This window comes from Pseudopipra pipra, chromosome 22, assembly GCF_036250125.1.
Source record: "Pseudopipra pipra isolate bDixPip1 chromosome 22, bDixPip1.hap1, whole genome shotgun sequence".
NCBI lineage: Eukaryota > Metazoa > Chordata > Aves > Passeriformes > Pipridae > Pseudopipra > Pseudopipra pipra.
Window position 1 is genome coordinate 2,869,801 of NC_087570.1, and position 20,874 is coordinate 2,890,674.

At 56.7% G+C, this 20,874-nt stretch overlaps 1 protein-coding gene across 8 annotated transcripts in view; it reads right to left on the reverse strand.

Moving 5' to 3' along the window:
• Nucleotides 1–20,874, reverse strand: part of AGRN (agrin) — a 114,903-nt gene that overhangs the window by 69,399 nt on the left and 24,630 nt on the right. The gene's annotated exons all lie outside the window — the stretch shown is intronic.

Below are 20,874 nucleotides of genomic sequence, written 5' to 3' on the forward strand. Positions count from 1 at the left end.
GCCAAAGGCTCAGAACTCCCATTCACTGTTACATTTCATGGATTATCATGCCAATGGGTGTTTTCCTGAAACCAAACTAATTGGGAAGAGTCGAGGAGCTCAGCCTGGAGCTCTCCACAGCTTCCCAAGGATGGATGGTTCCCACTCAACCCTTTCCCACCACAGCTTGATCCCTCCTGTCCAAATGCATCACCTGGGCTGGAATTACTCTGGAAGCTGAGGAAAGCAGAGCAGCAGATGAAACAAAGTCCCCAGCAGATGAAACAAGGCTCCCAACAGACGTGATGAAAGAGGAGGTGAAGGGTTAAGCAGCTGAGCATTTTAATAGTCACTCTTGAGCACAGATTATTTATCTGCAAGTAACGTAGGGCAGGAGGGAAGCCCTGTAACCATTGTGGAATTCATTCTAGATGCCTGTGGAAATAGGAGCTGTCACACAGCCAGGTCCTCATCCCACCAGGACACGGGGATCTCCCAGTGTGAAATCCAACTCTTAACCCCTCTCTTCTATTCATAGAATCACAGAATGGTTTGGGTTGGAAGGGACCTTAAAGTTCACCTCGTTCCAACCCCCTGCCATGGGCAGGGACACCTTCCACTAGCCCAGGTTGCTCCAAGATTCATCCAACCTGGCTTTGGATACTTCCAGCAGCCCCAGCTTCTCTGGGCAACCTGTGCCAGGGCCTCCCCACCCTCCCAGGGAAGGACAGCAAACCTAAATTTCCCCCCATCCAGTTAGAACCCCCTCCTCCCTTGTCCTATCCATACAGCTCCTGATGGAGAGTCCCTCCCTCTGCCCAGACTGCTCTGCCTGCTCCCAGCACCACACCACAGCTACTCCACAGTTACAAGCAGGTGGAATTTGGAGTATGTGGTGCTTCCCAGGCTGCTCAGAGAGGACAGACACAGCCCCGGGGCAGCGGGGCCAGGCAGGGTGAGGACACAAGGGACAGAGGTGGGACTTCCCAGGGAAAGGGACACCCAGCAGAGGAAAGAGAGGAGGAGGAAGGCAAGGATGGGACACCCAGCAGAGGAAACACAGGAGGAGGAAGGCAAGGATGGGACACCCAGCAGAGGAAACACAGGAGGAGGAAGGCAAGGATGCAGCTGGAACACCCAGCACCCCACAGAGGGGTGCAGAGCCCCCCTTCCCCCTCGGTGCTCTGCATGCCACGTTAGCAGCAGCTCCACAACGGGCTGTGGGTAATGTGACACTGTGAAGAGCCCTGACAGCTCACTGGGGACCGTGAGGGGAAAAACAAAGTGAGCATTGAGGGCTGGGGAGCGGCCCCGTGCCAAGGAAGTGACGTGCTGCCCTCCTCCGCTGGCAACCCCGGGAGCCCTGTCTGCTGGAACCTGTTGGGAGATGGAGGGAAGAAAGGAAGAGAGGGAGGGAAGGGGGGAGAAAAAAAAACAGCTTAAAAATATCCCAGAGCAGCACAGTTATTTTGGGATTTTTTTTTTTCATTTATAAAAAGAGGAAGAAAAACAGCAATGAAAGCCAAGCCCCCATGACCAGCCCTGGTGTAGATGAGATGTTTGTGTCTGACTGCACTCCCTCCCTCTCTCCCTCTGCTCTGATGCCTCTAAATTAAAATTATGTGTGTTGTGCTGCCTCCAGCACATCCTTCTGTCACCTGGCAGAAGAGGTGGTGCTTCTGGACCACCCCCCCTGTCCTCTTACTCTGCTACTCCTGGGGAGCAGCAGGAGAGCCCTTGCCAAGGGAAAAGATGGGAATGCCAGTGTGGGATGGAGGGAACAGAGCAAGGGTGGGTGTTGTGTATTTTGGGGGGTCTCAGGTCCCCTGTGTGGGTGTGGGCAGCTCTCCCAGCTCAGCCTGGTCACCTCAGGCACCTGTGGCAGAGGGCCAGGAGCTGCCACCCCACACTGGGTCAACACATCATCTCCTCACATACAGAGCTTCCCTCGCAGCAGGCGGGTCCCCCAGCTGCTGGCACGAGCCCTGGCACCCCAGGGAGCCACCCTGGCATCCCAGGGAACCACCCTGGCATCCCAGGAAGCCACCCTGGCATCCCAGGGAGCCACCCTGGCATCCCAGGGAGTCACCCTGGCATCCCAGGGAGCCACCCTGGCATGGCACCATGTCAGTCCTCCACGCTCCTGTGAGGCATTCCCAGACCACATCACCAAACACAAACACACACAAGTGACATGCCCAGGACAAGTGACATGCCCAGGACAAGTGACATGCCCAGGACCAGCCAGTAATAAGCTGTGGCAGAGGGACACAGCACACACACACAGAGGGAACAGCTGGAAGCAGGAGAGCTCCTTTCCCACGTGCCAAAGCACAGCATTATTCCCCAACTGCACCCACACTTTAGGGTATCCCTGCAGTAGGTCCCACTGGGGTGTGGAGATCCTTGGGATCATCCAGGATCCAAGCCCTGATGTTCCAGTAACAGCAGCTGCTTCTCAGAATCAGGGGAAAACCAGGAGCAGCCAGACAGCAACAAGGAGAAGATGGAGTTGCCTGGCCAGGACCCCACAGAGCTGGCAGCTCCTGGGAGCAGGAATTCCAGCTCTGTAGCCCCGGGATGGAACAGGATTGCTGCTCCAGGGCCAAATCCCAGCTGGCTGCCCAGGGCAGAGGACAGGGAGGAGCACACGGGGTGAGGGGCAGGCGGGGAAAAGGGTCAGTGTCCCCTGGGAGCACTGCTGGCTCTGGTTTGGGGGTGGGGAACAGGATCCCAGAAGGGTGAAGGGCCTTGGGACGCACCCACAGCCACCCTGGATGCTTGACCCCGAGGAGCCACGAGCCAAGTGTGAGTCACAGAGACTCCAGACCACTCTTGTGCTCAGCAGCATCCACCCACACAGCACTGCTCCAGCTGGATGGACACCCCAGCCCCTTCCCACAGCAGCCCCTTCCACCCCACAGCTCCTTCTTCCTAAGGCCCAGGAGATCCCACCATTCCAGCAGGGTGCACATGTTCTCCCTCTCGTTTTTTAGAACAAAAGGGCAATTGAGCTGAGCAGCCCCTGGGCCTGACCTGCCTTTCAACTCCAGCAAATTTCCCTGGGCTTTGATTTTCCCCTCCTGGAGCTGCAGCTCAGCGGAGCAGCTGTGAACACCAAGAAGGGGAAAAGAAGTTTATTTTACTATATATTAAATAAAACAAAACCCGAAAGGAGAGCGGGGGGGCTCTGTTCCAAGGTCAAGCACTTGACTGTGGAAAGTTTTCCTGGACAGAAACACACTTGGAGCAGGGGAATGAGCCTGAGCTGTGCAGAGAAGTGATGCAGAGCAGGAGCTGGTGGCCTGCCTGGGGATGCCAGCCAGGAACAAAGCAGCCCTTCCCCTCCCTTCTGAGGCACCCAGGACATGCCTTTGGACTTACTCCTTCCTGCCAGAGGCTGTGTCAGGAAAAGTGGCACTTTCTGGGAAACCACATGTGACTTGGAGTCACCCCACAGAGCTGCTGCAAGGGCAGAGCCATCTCCTGACTAACAGCTCTGATCCTGAGTCACTCCCCAGCTGCATCCCAGGCCACTTCCCTGCCACCACACAGGTCAGACCTCCCCAAGGTCAGTTGTGCTCCAGAAAACCCCTGCCTGGGCATCCCAAACTGGAGAAGAGGCTCTGGAAAGAGGCTTTGCAGCTGATAATGAAACACGGGGTGAAGCCCAGGGCAGGGGGTTCCTCTGCAAGGCTTCCCTCAGAGGAGCACCTGCTGCATTCCAGGGAAGGCAGCAGGGGATGGATATCACTCACCTGCACCCCCCTCCTCAGGTGACAGAGCTCCCAAGGGAAGCTGCACTGCCTGCAGAGCCAGGGAAGGGATCCCTGCTGGATCCCAGGAACCCAGCAGCACAGTGTTCCCTCGGCCCTCACACCAACACCCCTGATAAGCCCGCCAGGGAGCCCAGGTTGGGCTGTCTCATTCCCAAGGAAACAAGCCAAGGGTTCCCACGCCACCTTCCCGCTGCTCGGCGCACAAAAGCAACACAGACTTCCTGAAATCCCTCTCTCCATGACCCTCCCTACTGTTCCTCTGCATCCTGCTCCAAGGCCACGCTCTGGGCCGAGATAACAAGGCACTTGCTGCCAAAACCAGCAGCCAGAGGGGCCCAGGATCCATGTGGATCTGCATTCCAAAGAGAGACCCGATCCGAACAGACAGAAAGTGGGGATGGAGCCCTGTGGGGGTTCAGCTAATCCACCTAAGGCCAGTGTGGGATTTTGGGAAGAGCTCAGGACGTGGGTGCCAAGGTCCCACTGAAAGCCAGGGCCACTCCAGCACCTGCTTCCCAGCCCCAGCAGGCAGGCAGTGCCAGGAGGGAGCAGGAATGGGATGCTCTGCTGCAGCCTCTGTATCCAGCAAAGGAGACAAGGGGCTGGGAAAAGTCAGGATAGCCAGAGACAGCTTCCATCTATTCAATCCTAAATCCCTCCACAAACGAGAAACCCAAGAATTTCTCCCTTTCCTTCGCAGCTGGCAATTAATTCAGGAATTTTTCTGAAGTCTGGGGCATCCAGCCGTCCCCGCTCTTGTAAATTATACACTAATTAACCACATTACAGCCGCTCTCAAAAACATATCAATCAATTGGCAGCCCATCAGCATCCAACAACTGCTGCTGCCGCTGCCATCCAGCCTCCCTGGAGGGCTGCAATTCCGGGTGTCCGTTGTTTAGGTTTGGAAAACGAGATGGGAGCTCAGGAGCATCCCCACTGCCAGCCCGGGAAGAGGGTGCTGCTGGAAGGAAGAGCAGGAGGCAGGGATTTCCCCACCTTCCTCCGTTCCCAAGCTCCGAAGAACAGTCCCCAAAACGCAGCCAGAATTGAAACCAGATGTGTAGGAAGTGTCTCATTAGCAGTAATTGCTTTGCAAGGATTTGAGGTTTCCCCTCTCTTGCCACCACCAAACACGCTTTTAAGGAGCTGCCGTGGGTTGGGTACCGGGGCTGCGCTGGCGGAGGGGGGGAGGAAAAAAAAAGAAAAAACCCCCCCAGGGCAGAGTCTCTGCTACACAAACGTTTTTATAGAAGGCAGGGAAAGTTTACTCAGACGAGGCCGGCTGCAGGCACCGCGCTGCCGAGCACCACTCCGGCAGATTAAGCTGGAAAAGCTCAGCCTAAAAGCCACTTCGCTGAGCGCGGCTCAGCGCGGCCAAATGACTCGTGAAACGGCCTCACAATTAGCTCCCTTGCACACCCCCAGCCCTGCTTTCGGGAGGGGGGAAAACAGGCACTGAGGCGCTGCAGGAACTCGCCTCCTTCCCCACAACTCCAGGCTGATTAGAGGATCTGGCAGGGACTCCAGACCCGGCCATTCCCTGTTCTACCTGCGGGGTGATCTTCCCTGGATTATTACAGGGCTGCATCCAGACCAACCAAAGGCAGAAATCAGGGCGTCAGGTCCTCGTGGAGCTGTGGCTGTGGCCCAGAACAGGGAGACCCAAAACAAGGCACAAAAAAACAAAGCCACGAGCCACCTCAGAGCCAAGACCCCTCCGAGCCCCTGTGGCACCAAGAGCCATTATTTTTCTCGTCCTGCACAAGTTTTTTTCCTGCATCGGGTGACAACTTCCCACCTAATCCACTTTACCAAACCATCTCTTTGTCCTCGTGCTGAGCTCCAGCTTCTCCAGATAAAACCACAGGCAGCATTTCTAACTTGTACCAGACCATCTTCCCTACTCTGCCTTGCTGCACCCCACCAGCACTGGGCTTTGATCCCCCCTCGGGAAGGAGAGGGAAGCAGATCCAGCTGGGCCATGCTGGGCCATCTCATCTCTTGCCAGGGGGCTGAGCTGCCCCCAGACCCACAGTCTGTGCTGAGGGTGCTCCCACTGGGACAGAAAATCCCGGGAAGCAGCAGCCTGAGTTCTAAACCCCCACCAGAACCACCCTCCGTGCATCTTTCAGGGAGAGGAACGAGCCAGGAGGATACAAGGCTGAGCAGGAGAGGGTGACACACCACCAGCATCGCCTCCCTCTGTCACCTCTGAGCACATCCCCGTCCCAGTCCCGACACTGGGATGACACGAGGCACCCCAGTCTCAGCTGGGGTACCCTCCCAGGAGAAGGGCCTTACTGTAAGACCATTCTCCCCCCATTTCCTCCTCCAGCCCTGAAGACAAAGGACTCAGTCTTTGCTAGACACGAACTGACTGTAAGAGCCCCCCCCCCGGGGGAAGAGCGATTCGAATGTCAAAGGAGGAGCGATTCGAATGTCAAAGGAGGAGTCGCACCCGCATTATTTTTGGTGAGAGGAGCATAATTGAGAGCCTGCAAATCTCCCGTGTTCCTTGGGCTCCTTTCTGCAGTCCCTCCAGCAGGCGGGATCCCCTCTCAGATCTCAGTCTCCAGGGCTCACACAATAGCTGCTTATGTTCGGCCCCAGCGCCGCTTTCTGGGAAGGGAGCCAGGCCTGGCAGCTCCCAGCAGCAGGGAATAAAAGCCCTGTTTGTGCTCCGGAGCCCCTCTGCACCAGTGGGGCACCCTCAAAGGGAGGCAAGGCATCCTCAGCCTGCTGGGGAGCCCAAACAGCAACGCAGACAGATGCCTTGGGCTGAGGGAGAGGGGAGGGAGAAAGAGCACAGGAGCACGAGAGAGAGGCGAGCCTTGTTCGAGGCAGGGCCGTGCAGCCAGCCAGGCCCTTGGGCACAGACGCAGAATGCTGAGCATCCCCCTCCCCGGGCAGCGGGAGCCAAGGATACGGCGCCGGTGCGGTGGGAAACCAGGATGCTCCGCGCTCCGAGCAGGAGGCGGGGTCGCGGTACCCACCGGGGGCAGGCTGCGTGTCAGCGGGGCTCATGTGGGCATGAACAGGGATCCCTTCACCCCGGGGCACGGCGCAGGCTCTGGAGGCAGGCAGGCAGCCAGCCCCCCCCGCTCTGCCAGTCCTCAGTTGGTGCTCACTGCTGCCAAGCCTGAGCACATGGTCCCAGGGGATCTCCTTCCTGCAGCGTGGCATTCCCGGTGCCTGGGCACAGGCTGGAGAGCGGGAGGTGCCCTTGGCTCCCCCCTGAAGTCCTGGAGAGGCAACTGGTCCCACCCTGCAGAGCCCATGGGTGTCCTAGCAGTACCCAAAGATCGGAGCCACAGCTCAAACACTCTCACCCCCCCCAGCTGGCTGGGTGGTGATGAACCCACACACTTGTCCTCTTCCCCATCACAGCCACTTCCACAGGCTCAGCCTCCATGGCTGGGAGCGGAAATCCCACCCCAGGAGACACCTCAGGTGGCTGCTGCCCCTTGGGGGGGACGCAGGGAGGGCAGGGACAGAGCCAAGGGCAGGCAAGGGCTGGGCTCACACCTCCCTTTCCCAGAAGAGAAGGTGGGAATGGGTGTCTCAGGCCAGGACTGCACCCCTGCCTCCCTCAGCCCAGCACCCTGCCCACCCAGCCCTCCTGCTCACAGCACAGAACCAGGGATGCTAAAACCAAACAGCACCAGCTCACCAGGGGAGTTTTGGGGGTTGAGCAGCAAGGGCAGCACTCAGCCCACGGCCCCTTCAGCTGCCCAGCACGTCCTTGACCACACAGCCTCTCGTCCCACTGGGCTCTCTCAGCACCTCTGCCGTGCCCCAGGCAGTACATCACTCACTTCCCAACATCCTCCCTCCCCAGCACTGCTGTCAGATGCAATAAACCAGCACCAGTGTCTTTAAAATGTCCGCGGCGGAGCAAAAATGCAAATCGATAAAAAAGAAAAAAAAAAATCAAACTGGCCTCTTCTTTTCCTTTTTTTTCCCCTCTTTACGAGGCTTTAAAGTTGCTTTTCGACCGTCCTGAATAATTGACGTTAACATGAAAATTTAAAGTCTTTCAAGATTTCATTAAAATTCATTCTCTCTCCCTTCGGAGAATTGTCATTGCCAGAGTCCCATGTAGGGCAGACAGCACAGGCAGCTGCCTCCCCTCACAGCATTTAACTCCCCTCTCTCTGGCTGAAGAAAATTCCCTCTTAATTGTTTAATGGAGACCCTGAAATAACATCCTTCATCGCTCTCCATCAGCAGCCTTCTAATCCCATTCCCTCCTGCATCCAGCAGCAATCCTGCATTTCTACCTCCTTCAAACCCATTTCAGCTCCAGAATTACCCAGCTTCGTTCCCAGAGCTGCCCAGGGAAGTGGTGGCATCACCATCCCTGGAAGTGTTTCAAAAGCACGTGGATGTGGCACTTGGGGACACGGTTTGGTGCTGAACACAGGGTTAAATTTGGACTCCGTGATCTTGGAGGGCTTCTCCACCTTTAATGGTTCTGGGATTCTACGACCTGAAAGGTTTTTTTCTAGACCTAAATAGGTTCTGTGATCTGAAGAGCTCTTTTCCAGCCTTAAGAATTCCATGATTCCATGAAGGGCCTGGCCTTCTCCTGCTCCCAGGCAGCTGCCCTGGCTCCTTCCTAACACTGAACTGTCACATCCAATTAAATTTGCCATGAAAAGAGTGACCCCAGCCCAGGAAAGCTGAGAAAAATGGCAATTTATTTTTTTTTTGTAATTTTTTTTGTAATTGCAAGGCTCCAAGTTGTCCTTTAAAGGCCAAAACGAGCAAGGCAGGAGGGGTGGCCCTTAGCTGGGCCATCACACAAACTAAGGAAACCACCACATAACAGAGAGCAGTAAAAAATGACAGGCTGGAGCTGGTGTCAGTGCCCTTAAAATGACACCAAGGCTACCAAACCCTGCTGGGGCTTTTCTGAGAGCTGTTAACAGCACCCTCTGCTTTCCAGCTGCTTCCCAGCTGCTGCTCTCCAGAGGCTGCCTGGAGAGGGTCAGGTTTCCCACGAAACCCCAGCACAGACTGTTACCAATTAAGTGTTATAACCTTGGGCAAAGCTCTCCCAATTTACCCCACTTGACCAACTGACCCTGAGGATTTGGAACAGCCTCCATAAATCCTATTGATCTCTACCCAAGCCCAAACCCACGTGGGTTTTGTTTCCAGAAGGGAGTTATCAGGGAGCAGGAATGCTGTACTTGCACTGGCCATTTAACCTTTTAAGCATGAGGTGACTCTTTTCTCCTCCTGGTAAAGGAACAGGCTGGCACTTCAGAACATGTGTGTGCTCCAAAAAGCTATTCCAAGAGGACAGGATAGGGTAGGATAGGATAGGATAGGATAGGATAGGATACCCTGAGCTGGAAGGGACCTACAAGGATCATTTAGTCCAACTCATGGTCCTGCACAGAACAACCCCAAAAATCACACCATGTGGCACATTCCCTCTCCCAAAAGGAGGTGATGAATCACAGAATCATTGAGGCTGGAAAAGACCTCCAGGATAATCAAGTCCAACCTTTCACTGATCAACATCTTCACAACCAGACCAGGGCACTGAGTGCCATGTCCAGTTATTCCTTGAACACCTCCAGGGGTGGGGACTCCACCATCTCCCTGGGCAGCCCCTTCCAGTGCCTGACCACCCCTTCTGTGGAGAAATTCCTTAGGATGGAAAAGCATCACTACCAACTCTGGATGCTGGAGCAGAGACACCCCCAGCTCAAAACATTCCAGGTATCTTCCTTATCTTCAGGATCCCTCCCCAGCCCCTGACACCCAAGCAAGCAGCTCATACTCAGGCACATCCCACTGGTGCACAGGGAAGTTTTATCCACACTCCTCCAACAACAGGGACAGAGGGGCAGAGGGGGTTTCTGCCGTGGCAGTGGGCAAAGGGGACACGCTCTTCCTGTCCCCTCTGTGCTCTGCTCAGTCCTGCCACCTGCACAGGAGAGCTCTGAGGCTGCTGGCTGAGCTGGAGACTGCCCAGGAACAGGCTGATCCAAGGACTCAGCCTCCCACACACACGTACTCGGCTCCCTCGGAGCCGTGAGCTCCCATCACACAAAGCATCCTTGTGTGTCAAGACCAAATGCGTCCCAGCCTCCCCTGCCCCACTTTCTGTCCAAGAAAGGAGATAAATGCTGCTCTTACCTAGTAATGAATAATCCAGAATCCACGTGGGAGAGGACAGCACATGCAAAAAAAATAAAGAGAAACAAGAGGAAAAACAGTTGGTGAGACCAGAGTAAATTCTGCCCGCAGAGCTCTGCTCCTCCCTGGGCATCCCAGGCTGGTTCTGCTCCTCATGGAGAGGAGCTCAACAGCCCTGGGTCTGACTCCTCACCCCCTGCATGAGAGGTTCACCCCCAGAAACCTGCAGCCCCCCCTGAGCAGCCTGTGGACCTGCACAGCCTCATCCCTCACCCACCCTGACTCCGAGCCAGGGAAAGGGAGCGGATCAAAGCCCCGGGAAGAACAGCCTGGATAAAAGCAAGGCAGGATCCCTGACGCCTGCAGATCTGCAGGGACTCCAGCAGAAGGCAGATAAGCCTTATCAGGGGCACAAGGGACAGCCAAGTTCCTGTCATGTTGCTGAGAAGCATCTCAGGGAGCGGGTCTGATCCCCACAGAGTCCCTGCAACATCCCGAGTCCCTGCCTCATCCAAAATTAACCAAAGAAGAGGGAAAGCCACCAGATTAAGTGCCAGAAGAGCACTTGCCTCTCCCAGGAAAGGGAGATGTCCAAACAATGTCAAGAGAGCCAACCAGGCAAGGACAGGGACACCCACCAAAACCCACACAAAGACAGTACTTGGTGGCAAGGTGGGGAGCACAGCTGGGGAACACATTTTCTTCTCTGCCACAGGGGAAATATCCAAAATTCTCCACAGGGGATGCACGGGAGTCTTATTCCAGAGTCTCCTCTGAGGGCTGGGATCGGGTGCACAAAGCTCAGGAGACTCGAGGGAGCCAATGCACCAAAACCAGCTGAAGGAGCTGAAAGCAGGAAACTGCTGCCAGCCCACACTGCAGCAGCCTCATTCCCTAATAGCAGGATTTAATCTCCTAATTGGGCTGCAGCAACACTCCCAGCACAGGGCTGAGCAGCTGGAGTCACCTGGATGGCTCAGGAAAAGCTGGGCAAGGAGCCAGGGTTGGAAAAGCCCCAGCACCTTCACCAGTGTTCGAGACAACCCAGCCCTCTCAGCCATCCTCCTCTAGAGACTGAGGGGTGTTGCTCTGCCCAAATCCCAAAACCTTGGGACAACAGGGACTCACCTGAGACTACCTAAGGAAGCACAGGGTAGGCACAGGAAGGTTTGATCCTGGTTGGAGAGAGCAGGTTGCTGTAGGTCTCCAACCCCTCCTTCCCCACATAAACCCAGGGAACACACACAGTTCTTTTGTTAATGCACAAAATGACAGCAGAGAAGGACTTGGACCTGCACTTGCTCCCTCTTTCAGGTGACCACTCATTTTCCCATTCTTCCCAGAAAGATGCAGCATGTCCCTGCTTTGCTTGGCTGAGAAGATGCCTGCAGCAGGGCAGACCTGGATTAACTGGAAAAAGGCAAGGCCTGGGACCTCGAAGGAAGCAAGACACCAGTAGATGCTCACCCTGTGTTTAACTGAAGGTCCAAGGCACAGGGGGGCCTGGCTGTTCTCTCCTTAGAGCTCCAACTGGCCAGGTGAGGAGCTGGGAATGCCATGGTGCCAGGGAGCTGCTGGAGCTGTGCCCTGGCATTAAGGACCAGCCCCTCACTCACTCAACCAGTCCCTCTGGGCTATGGTGTGGCATAAAGATTCCTTGGATCAGGAGCCACGTCCCATCCTACCAGTGGGATGACTGGGTAGATCTCAGGAGCCACATCCAACCCTACCAGTGGGATGTCCTTGGGACTGGGACAACCTCACTCCACTTTAACACCAGGTCCCAAGCTGAGGGGTGGCCTTCCTGCAGCTTCCCTCCTTGGTGAACACCAAAAGGTGCTGAGACCAAAACACAGGTTAGAGGTGCTCCAAAATTCCCTTAAGATCAGCACAGGTGGGCAGCACAGACCCGGAGAGCGGGTAGGAACGACACCAACACCAACTGCCTGGAAGGGGTTTGGGATGAGGAGGGCAGGGAATGGCAGAGTCACGTCCCCACGGCTTGGAGTGAGGGGCAGGCACCTCTCCCAAAGTGGGGAGGCCAAAAGGGCAGAGAGAGCCCAGCAGAGCCCGGGAACAGCAGCAAACAGCTGCTGCCAGCGAGGGTTGCCAAGGCTGCTGGGCTCTGTATATCCAGCAACAAGCTTTGAAGTCAGGGCAGAGGAATGTGCCCCCGCTCCCGCCGCGCCAAGGCGGGACAGACCACGCTCCAGCAGCCACCTCGCTGCCCCCCACCTGCCCCCAGGACCACCCCCAGGTGCACAGGGTGGGACCCACACCCCCTGTGCTGCCAGGCACAGAAGGCACCACGCCTGTTTCCCAGGAGAAAAGTGCCTGGAAGCTGGAGGTGGTGCCCACCAGCCTGGCCAGGCCACACTGCTCATCCCATGGCACCGGGTGATGGGTCTCCCTTCTCCAGCCCCACTGTTCTCCCCTCCTCAAGCCACCCTGACAGCCCCTTCTCCGAGGGAGGGAGCCTGCTGCACACATCCCCTGTTGACTGAGGCCACGGGGCTCCTTCTGAACGAATTCCAATCAATTTTGGGTGTTGATTCCCACGTAGGCAGTTTTCTGCCTGTAAACAATTATTCCTGTATTTTGACACCCCCGTAGCGTGGTCAGACCATCTGTCTGAGCTGCACGGCTGTTTAATGGGAGTTAAAGTGCCATGAGCTGCAGATGCAGAGCTGGCTCCGGGATTGCTTTGGAACAGCCACCAAACCAACCCCTGAAGTGCACATATGAGTTATAAAAGCACAGACTGGTTTGGGTTGGAAGGGACTTTAAAGATCATCTCATTCCAACCCCCTGCCATGGGCAGGGACATCTTCCACTAGACCAGGTTGCTCCAAGCCCTGTCCAACCTGGCCTTGGACACTCCCAGGGATGGGGCAGCCACACACAACTTGTGCCAGGGCCTCCCCACCCTCCCAGGGAAGAATTCCTTCCCTATATCTAACCTAGATATCCCCTCTTTCAGTTTGACCCCGTTATTCTTTGTTATGATGTGGCCGAAGCGAGCCAGTTCTCCATCCATTATCCATCCATTATCCATCCCCTGCGGGCATTCCATGGCACTCAGAGCCCTCCACAGCCCGAGCTGTGGCTTTCCCCAACCCCCTGACCACCACACCCACGCAGTGAGGCCGATGGATTCCCATCCCAGCCGGACACTCCGATCTCCCTCAGCCGCGACTCCCGGCACGGGTCAGCGCCGCAGTGGCCGCTTTCCAGCCCCGCTCCAGGGCAAAGAATGTAACACATTAAGATGTAAGACATGCAAGATTTACTGTGAAGGGAAAGCCTTTAATCTGGAGCAGGCTTCAAACAAGTGCCAGCTCCTTTCAACTCTATCCCCACACACACACACACAGGACCGGGGCAGGACCGGCTGTCACTCTGGAGGGAGTGTGGCAGCGAGGGCAGTGCTGATGGGAGGTGGCAGGGCAGATTCCCAGCCCTGGGAATCCCAGCTGCGGCTCACAGGGGCTGGAGGCACCAGGGAACACGTCCACGGGCTCGGATGGAACGTTCCCTCACGTCCCGTGCCACAGGCACCGTGACACGGGAGGCACGAGCCACACACGGACCCTGCTGCTGCCAAGGACTCTGGGCCACATGTTTGGGAGAGCCAGGGACGCTCTGTGAGCCATGTGCTCACACACAGAGACCACCTGTCTGGCCCAGCAGGGAGCAGAGCTCCCCAGAGTCCCACCACGCTCCATGGAATGGGGTGCAGAAGACATAACACAGGGCAGTCAGGGGGAAAAAGCTTCCCCCAGCAAGCTGCCATTCCCTGGGCACGCCAGGCTGGTCCCAGGCCCCTCTGCAGGGTGCCTCCTGCTCAAGCAGGAACAGTGTGGGTCCCATCCCCAGTGCCCTTCCACAGCCACTGCAGCATCCTTCCTCATCCCTCAGTGCTCACTCCCAGCAGGAAGCTCCCAGATCTCTCCTCTCCCAGACTCCTGGCCCTGCCCAGGACACCCCAACAATGCCACTCTGTCCCTCAGAGCGTTGTCCAAACCCTCCTGGAGCTCTGGCAGCCTTGGGGCTGTGCCCACTGCCCTGGGGAGCCTGTTCAGTGCCAACCATCCTCTGGGGGAACAACATCTCCAACGTCTCTCTGGGGTAACAATTCCCCCAGCGACAGGAGCAGAGCAGGGCTGTGGTGCCAGCTCTGCCACCTTCCCCTGGGCACTGTGCCCACAAGCCAGGGCACACACTCCAACAGGACTCCTGCCTTTGGAGCAACAAGAGGCAGCAGGGTCTCTCCACCCTCCTTGGAGCCTTCCCCATCCTTCCCTGCACCAGGAGCATCATCAGGCCAGAGGTGACCGGACCCACACCCTTGGGAGCCCTCTGGACAGACAGACAGATGGGAATCATCCAGCCTGCTCTGAGTGCACAGGCTCAAAGTGCAGAGACCTCTGTGGTGGGAGAGGGAAAATCCCCACTGGAAAGGCACAGGACATGTGCAAAACACCCAGACCATGTGCAGAAGGCCCAGACCATGTGCAAAAGTCCGGGCTCTGTGAGAGAAACAGAAGCCCCAGGGCAAGACTTTCTGTTGTCAGGACGTGCAATGGCCAGAGGGGCCCCAGGGGCTGGCTGGGTTCACAGGGCAGCAGCTCCAGCCCACACTGCTGCTTCCCTTCATCCTCCCTCCACCCTCAGAAGGACACCAGCCTGCTCCAGGGCTGATTTCCGGGGCTGCACTCCACCAAAGGGTTCCCACGCTCCGGGCGGAGGGGTTGGGACGTCCAACATCCTCCCCCTGGGGACAAGAAAAGCACTCATCACACACTGCTCTCTCTGCAGAGCTCCCAGTGCTCCCAGTGCCCACTGGGATGCTCCCAGAGAGTGGGAGGGGGGGATAAACACAGCCTACACCAGCAGGAGTGGCCCAGCCACCCTCTTAAAATCCCTTCCCTTTATGTTCCCTCCGCTCTTCTTTAGGTAGGGTTGGAAAAGCCCAGCCTGAAGCACAAAGGGAATGGTCCACAGGAATTATTATTATTATCTTTTGGGCTAAATCCAGAGGGATCTGCAGGTCCTGCACTGGACTCTGCACAACATGGGTGGGCATGATGTCAAGTTAAGACGAGCTCAAAGCTAAGACACACTTAATGCAGAGCCTGTTCTACCACCAACAAGGCTGCTCCCAGAACTGGACCCCCGAGCAGACCATGCTTCCAGCTTTTTTAAGGCTGTGCACCACCATCCCCACTCCCTCATGTCCCAGCCAGCTCCTCCCACCAGCCCTGCCCCGCTCCCTTCTGGCTCCATGGCACCGAAATCCCGATGCCACGAGCAGAGCCACGGGGTGGGATGTTGCAGAAGCACCACTGGCAGCCTCAAGGGAGCCAGGCACTTCCATGAGGCCTCCACAGAGCCTAGGAAAGACTCCCTTGGGCAAAGAAAGTGCAAGTCCAGCTGGCCAGGAGTGACCCAGAGCTGTCTGGGAGAGATCACCAGTCTAGAAAAACAATTCCAGCCTGGATTTCTTTAGATTCCCCCCTCCTTCAGTGCCTGGGAACTGGGCCCGAGCCAGCAGCACTGAGCACAGCAGGCAAGGGTTCTCATGAGCCAGAAGAGCATGAAGTGGATCAGCTGGTGTCAGTAGGAAGCTTGGGATGGAGAAGGCAGGGTTTAGGAGGAATTTGGCAGATACGCTCCCCTAGCTCTGAATCCAAAGCAAAGATGCTCCCAGGCAACCAAAGTTCCATCCACTAACAAATCTCCAAGCGGTTTCTACCCACCATCAGCTCCACTTTCACGTGCAAATGGAAGGATCATGTTGTGTCCAAACCAATCTGTCCAAGCTGCCGTGAAACCCCAACAGAACTCCTGGTGCTTTATCCCAAAGAGCACAAGAGATCCACACCCCCACCACTCCAACAGCACAACCACACACCAGGAAAGCTGTTCCTTCTCTCCCCTTCGCTGAGCAAACCAGGTGTTACCCTGGGGAAGGCAGAGCAGGGACCTGGGTCTGCCTGCAGACTCCCCAGGGAAAGGGAATTGCAGCTTGAAAACAAGAGGCTGGTTCAGGAAGTGTCCCTGGACCCTTCATCCCGCTGAGCTGCCAGCTCAGAAATCCCTCCCGCGGTTTGTTAGCAAATAAATCCTGGAACTTGAGCTGGGCTGGGAGCTGCCCTGGCAAGGAGAGGAACACTCTGCAAAGCAGGGAGCTGTCAGAGCCCTGGTGAGAACAGAACCTGGGGCAGGACCCTGCAGGGAAGGCTGAGGAAGCAGGACGGCTCCTTTCCCAGGGGATGAGAATTCAGTGTACTCGGGGAGAGAAAAATCCTCTGCAGAGAAAAACCACACAGCTGGGAAGTGCATGTTTACCCTGCACCACATCAGAGCCAGCTCCTACAGAGCATCCTTCCAGGCTTCCCGGGGAAGCTGTTAGCAGCAGGGTGTTTGGGTTCTGCCTGCAGTCCCAGGCTCCCAACAGCAGCGGTGGCAGCACCACCCAGCTGGAAAACCTCCTGCTTCGCTCCCCGTGGGCTGCCAGAGGGAGCACATCTCACCTCTGCCCGGGAAAACAGAGCACAAAGGTGGCAGGTGAGCCCCAGCCAGCCCAGGGCTGGCTGAGCAGATGCCAGAGGAATGTGTGCCCGCAGGTGAGGCGTGGAGAGGAGAGGCAGGGATCCAATCCACCGGCACATCTGCACTGCCAGCCACACTCACCATCCCGGAGCCTGCCGGCTCCAGGCAGCTCAGCCCACAGCCCCACCTGCTCTGCAGCCATGGGAAAGCTGGGATGAGGGTGCTGGATGGAGCAGCCTGGGCCTGTAATGCCCTCTCGGGTTTTGCCATCCCTCCCCTGGAATCCAGGCAGCACCTCAGGAGCTGTGGGAGCACGACCCTGGCACACATGGGCTCTACAGCCCAGCACTGCATGACTGTCTCCCCAGGGTCTGTGTGCTCTCCAACACCAGGACACGCAGTTTGATCCAAGGATTTACCAGGAAAAGCCCGAGGGCTTGGCCTTCTCAAAGCAGTGGAAGCATCAGATCCGTTCAATAACACACAGAGTCTAAACTCAGACGTATTCTTTCCTATTTACTTGAGCCACTTCTGGGAGCAGCAGCTTCTCCCTCCCATTCCCAGTTGGAAGGCTGGTCCAGGACTGTGTCAGGACCTTTAAGCCTGGCCTGGGTTATTGCCCAAGATCCCTCAGTAGAAGTGAAATGGGCACTGGCTCCGATGGAGGCTCCTCCAAAAAGCAGCCCTGCCCTCCAGGCTCAGCCAGCTCTGTACTTCCCCGAGTAAGTGGGTGGGAAAATCCAGCCTTTGATGTTCCACTGAGCGGCTCCAAAACAAAGATGGACTACGGGAGATAAAAACACCAAACAAACTTCGCAACGGGATATATCCGGCAGATAAAGTGGGAAAGAATTCCATTTCCATGGAAGGCAGACTGCATGAGGTCCATGGAATAACCCAACAGCAGCTGTTTTCCACTCCCAGCACACGCTGCTTTCACAGGCAGCACAGCAGCAGAGCACCAGGGGCACAAAATCCAGGGATCCGGGAAAAGCCATCCCAACAACCTGCTCCCCCATCAGCTGGTAGCAGCTGTGGGCAAGGCAGCTTCCCCACAGCCTTATCTCAAAGAGCAGGGGCCTTTCCCAGGTACCTGCAGCTGGATGCTCTCCAGCTCATCACTCCCAGCATCAGCACAACAGGCACCAGGCACGAGTAAAGCAGGCGGAAAAACGCGATCTGGAAAAACAGCAGCAACCCACTGCTAACGTGGATTTTGGTCCTGGAAAGCAGAATCAGTGGCAGGGTGGCACAGACTGAGAGCTGGGGCTGCTCAATCCGGAGGAAAGGCATCCCAGGGAAGAGGCAACCAACTGGTTTCAAGCACACAAGCAGAAAAGGGAGCCAGCAGGTACCAGGGTGGGCACAGGATGCTCTGAGCAGGCTGCTGCCATGGACCCAGACAGATCCCAGAGAGCAGGTTTCCATCGTGTCTCTGTAGCCACTTCCCCATTGTAAATGATCTTTGAAGCCAAAGCATTGAGGAACATCAGGAAAAGGTTCTTCCCCCAGAGGGTATCTGGGCACTGAACAGGCTCCCCAGGGCAGTGGGCACAGCCCCAAGGCTGCCAGAGCTCCTGGAGTGTTTGGACAACACTCTGAGGGACAGGGTGGGATTTTGGGGGCTGTCCTGGACAGATCCAGGAGTTGGACTCGATGAAATCTGTGGGTCCCTTCAGACATTCTGTGATTCCATGAAGCTTCCACAGCCCAGCCCTTGCCACCCTCCCAGGCAGCACAGCAAGGAGAGGAAGGTGCTGCTTGCAGCAACACCACCCTCCAGCCAGGCATTTTTTTGGGGCTGACAGGGCAGGGCAGCCTCACAAAGCTGCTTTTCTTCCAGCTCCTGCAGCCCCAGGACCACCCCCTCTCCCTGCTTCCTCTCACCATCCTTCTCCCCCCAAAAAGAGCCCCAGCGCTCAGCAGTGACACAGATGAGCCCAGCACATGGGCCTTTGCTCCTGAAAAGCCCAGCTTAAGGCAGCAGCACTGAGGGAAGAAAGGAATAACGTGACAAGGAATAAGGTGACAAGTCTCATTTGCAGTCTGGCAGTGCCACCTCTGCTCTATCTCAAGCTGCAACCAGAGAGCCCTGTGCCCCCACAGCCATGCAACAATGGAAACACGTCAAACTGGCAGGAAAAGGGAGTTTTTGCAAAGCTGGAAGAAGGGCTGACGAGTGGCAGGGCTGGATGGAGCAGCTTTGTGCAGAGCCCTGCCGTGGTGAGCGCAGGGTTCTGCTCACCTGAGCCACAAGAGAGGGACCAGCTGGCACTGGGCAGCCTCAGAGCCCACGGGGCTGCTGTTCACAGCTCCAGCTCCCCTGCCAGAGGGGGCTGAGCACAGCCCAGACACCAGTGTCACACAGCTCTGCTCCCTGGAGCTCCACATCCCCTGGGATTGCCCCTGGCCACACACCACGTGCCAGGGGGCTCAGCCTTGCAGCGCCTGCTCAGGGTCAGGGAATGGTTCTCACGAGTGGTATGGAGAGGAAAAAAAAAAGCCTGTGCTACCCCAGGCAGCAGGAGCTCTGCCACTGATCCCAGCTCCCCATTCACAGCCCTGCTGAGCTGCCTGTGATAACCTCCTAAGCTCAGCTTTAGGGCAAAGGGGCCTCTGGGGAAGTCTGGGAACAAGTGGCCAGCTGAGTTCAGCCTGAGACAGCTGATTTGGACCTTGACATTCCTCTGCCTCAAGGGACAGCACAATCTGGAGGCAAAGGTGAGCACTTGAACCACCTAACCCCAAAGATTTGCTCCAAGCAGTGGACACAGCCCCAGCCAACACACCAGGGCCACGAGCCTGGTGTTAGTCCCACAGAGGAACTAACCAAGCAGAGCAGAATTCCAGCTTTCCATGAGAAGCACCTCCGAGGGCAGCATCACCCCAGGAACTACCTCCAGCCACACCATTCCAAACAGTGAAACAGGGCTCGTTCCAAGAGCTAAATATACGCCCCAGTCCCTGGGGGTTACTGCCAAACCCTGGCAACAGGACTGCAGGAACCCTGATAATATTGTAGGATCTGCCCAGCCCTCTAAGAATAACTGCACTGCCTGTGAGAACATCACAGGAATGAGCTCCCTCCTGCCCACGACACCCCTGGTACCACACTGGAGCCAGGAACCCGCTGGCCACGGGCAGGGGTGAAAGCACATGGATTTACAGCCTAGTCCAGCATTGCCTCAAATGGAAAACTCCTTTTTTTTTTCCCCCCTGCAGGATTAGGAGTTTCACCCTCTGCTTCCTGTGGAGAACAGAGCAGCGCTGTGCCTGGCGCGGTCCCGCCTGGGTGTCAGTGGAAAATAACCAGCAGTTCTCCCCATAAAGAGATTAAAACCCTGTTTTATGTGAATAACAAGCCATGAGGGAGGGAAGGGGAGCTCTGTGGGAAGTGGGTGCACGCAGGGCACCACGCTTCCACTCTTCGGGCATGAGCTGCTAAACCCGTGGCAAGGCAGAGCCCAGCCCAGGTCTCCCACAGGCAGAGACTCCCAGACATCCCAGGGCAGTGCTCTTTCCTTGCTGGAGCTCTGAAATCGCAGTTTCTCACCCACAGCCTCCCGTGGATGGGGAGGAATAGATCCCAGCAGCCTCACCAGCAAGGAGCCCCCAGCAAGGTGGGGGTTCCAGCTGCTTTCCAGCACCCTCACAACCCCAACCAGCTTCACAGCCCCAACCTTCACACCAGCTCTGCTCCTCCACTGGGCACCTTCCCCAATCCCTGCCTCCCCAGCATTCCCCTGCCATCCTTTGACAAGCTCTGGCACTGCCCAAATTCCCTCGAAGAGGCACCAGTGCCTCGGGAAAGCTCCTGGAAGCTACTGGCACCCTTGAAAGGGGCGCCTGCCTCTGCATCCAGGGGATGCATAGCTGGCATTCCAGGCTGGCAGAGCTCTGCTGAGCATAATCCACCTGACCAGGGCACATGCCAGAACAGGTTACACAAACACAGCACACAGGCAGAGGAGTTGGGAGAGGAACTGGGCAGGGAAAGGGGGAAAAGGCTGGAGAAGGAGCTGTAAATTCCCTGCACATTTAAAGGTCCTCAAGCCAAACCCTTCCAGCTGTGGTGCAGAGCACTCTGACCCTTCCAGGGGTCCGTCTGACAGAGATCTGCCCTTCTGTGCAGCACAGAGAGGGAGGAAATTCAACCCCATCACAAAATATCCCAAGTTGGAAGGGACCCACAGGGATCACTGATTCCAGGACACCCCAACAACTCCACCCTGTCCCTGAGGGCATGGTCCAAATGCTCCTGGAGCTCTGGCAGCCTTGGGGCCGTGCCCACTGCCCTGGGGGGCCTGTTTAGTGCCCGACCACCCTCTGGGGGAACAACATCTCCTCGTCTTGCCCCAGTTCCCCCAGGGGCAGGAGCAGAGCTTTGATGCCAGCTCTGCCACCT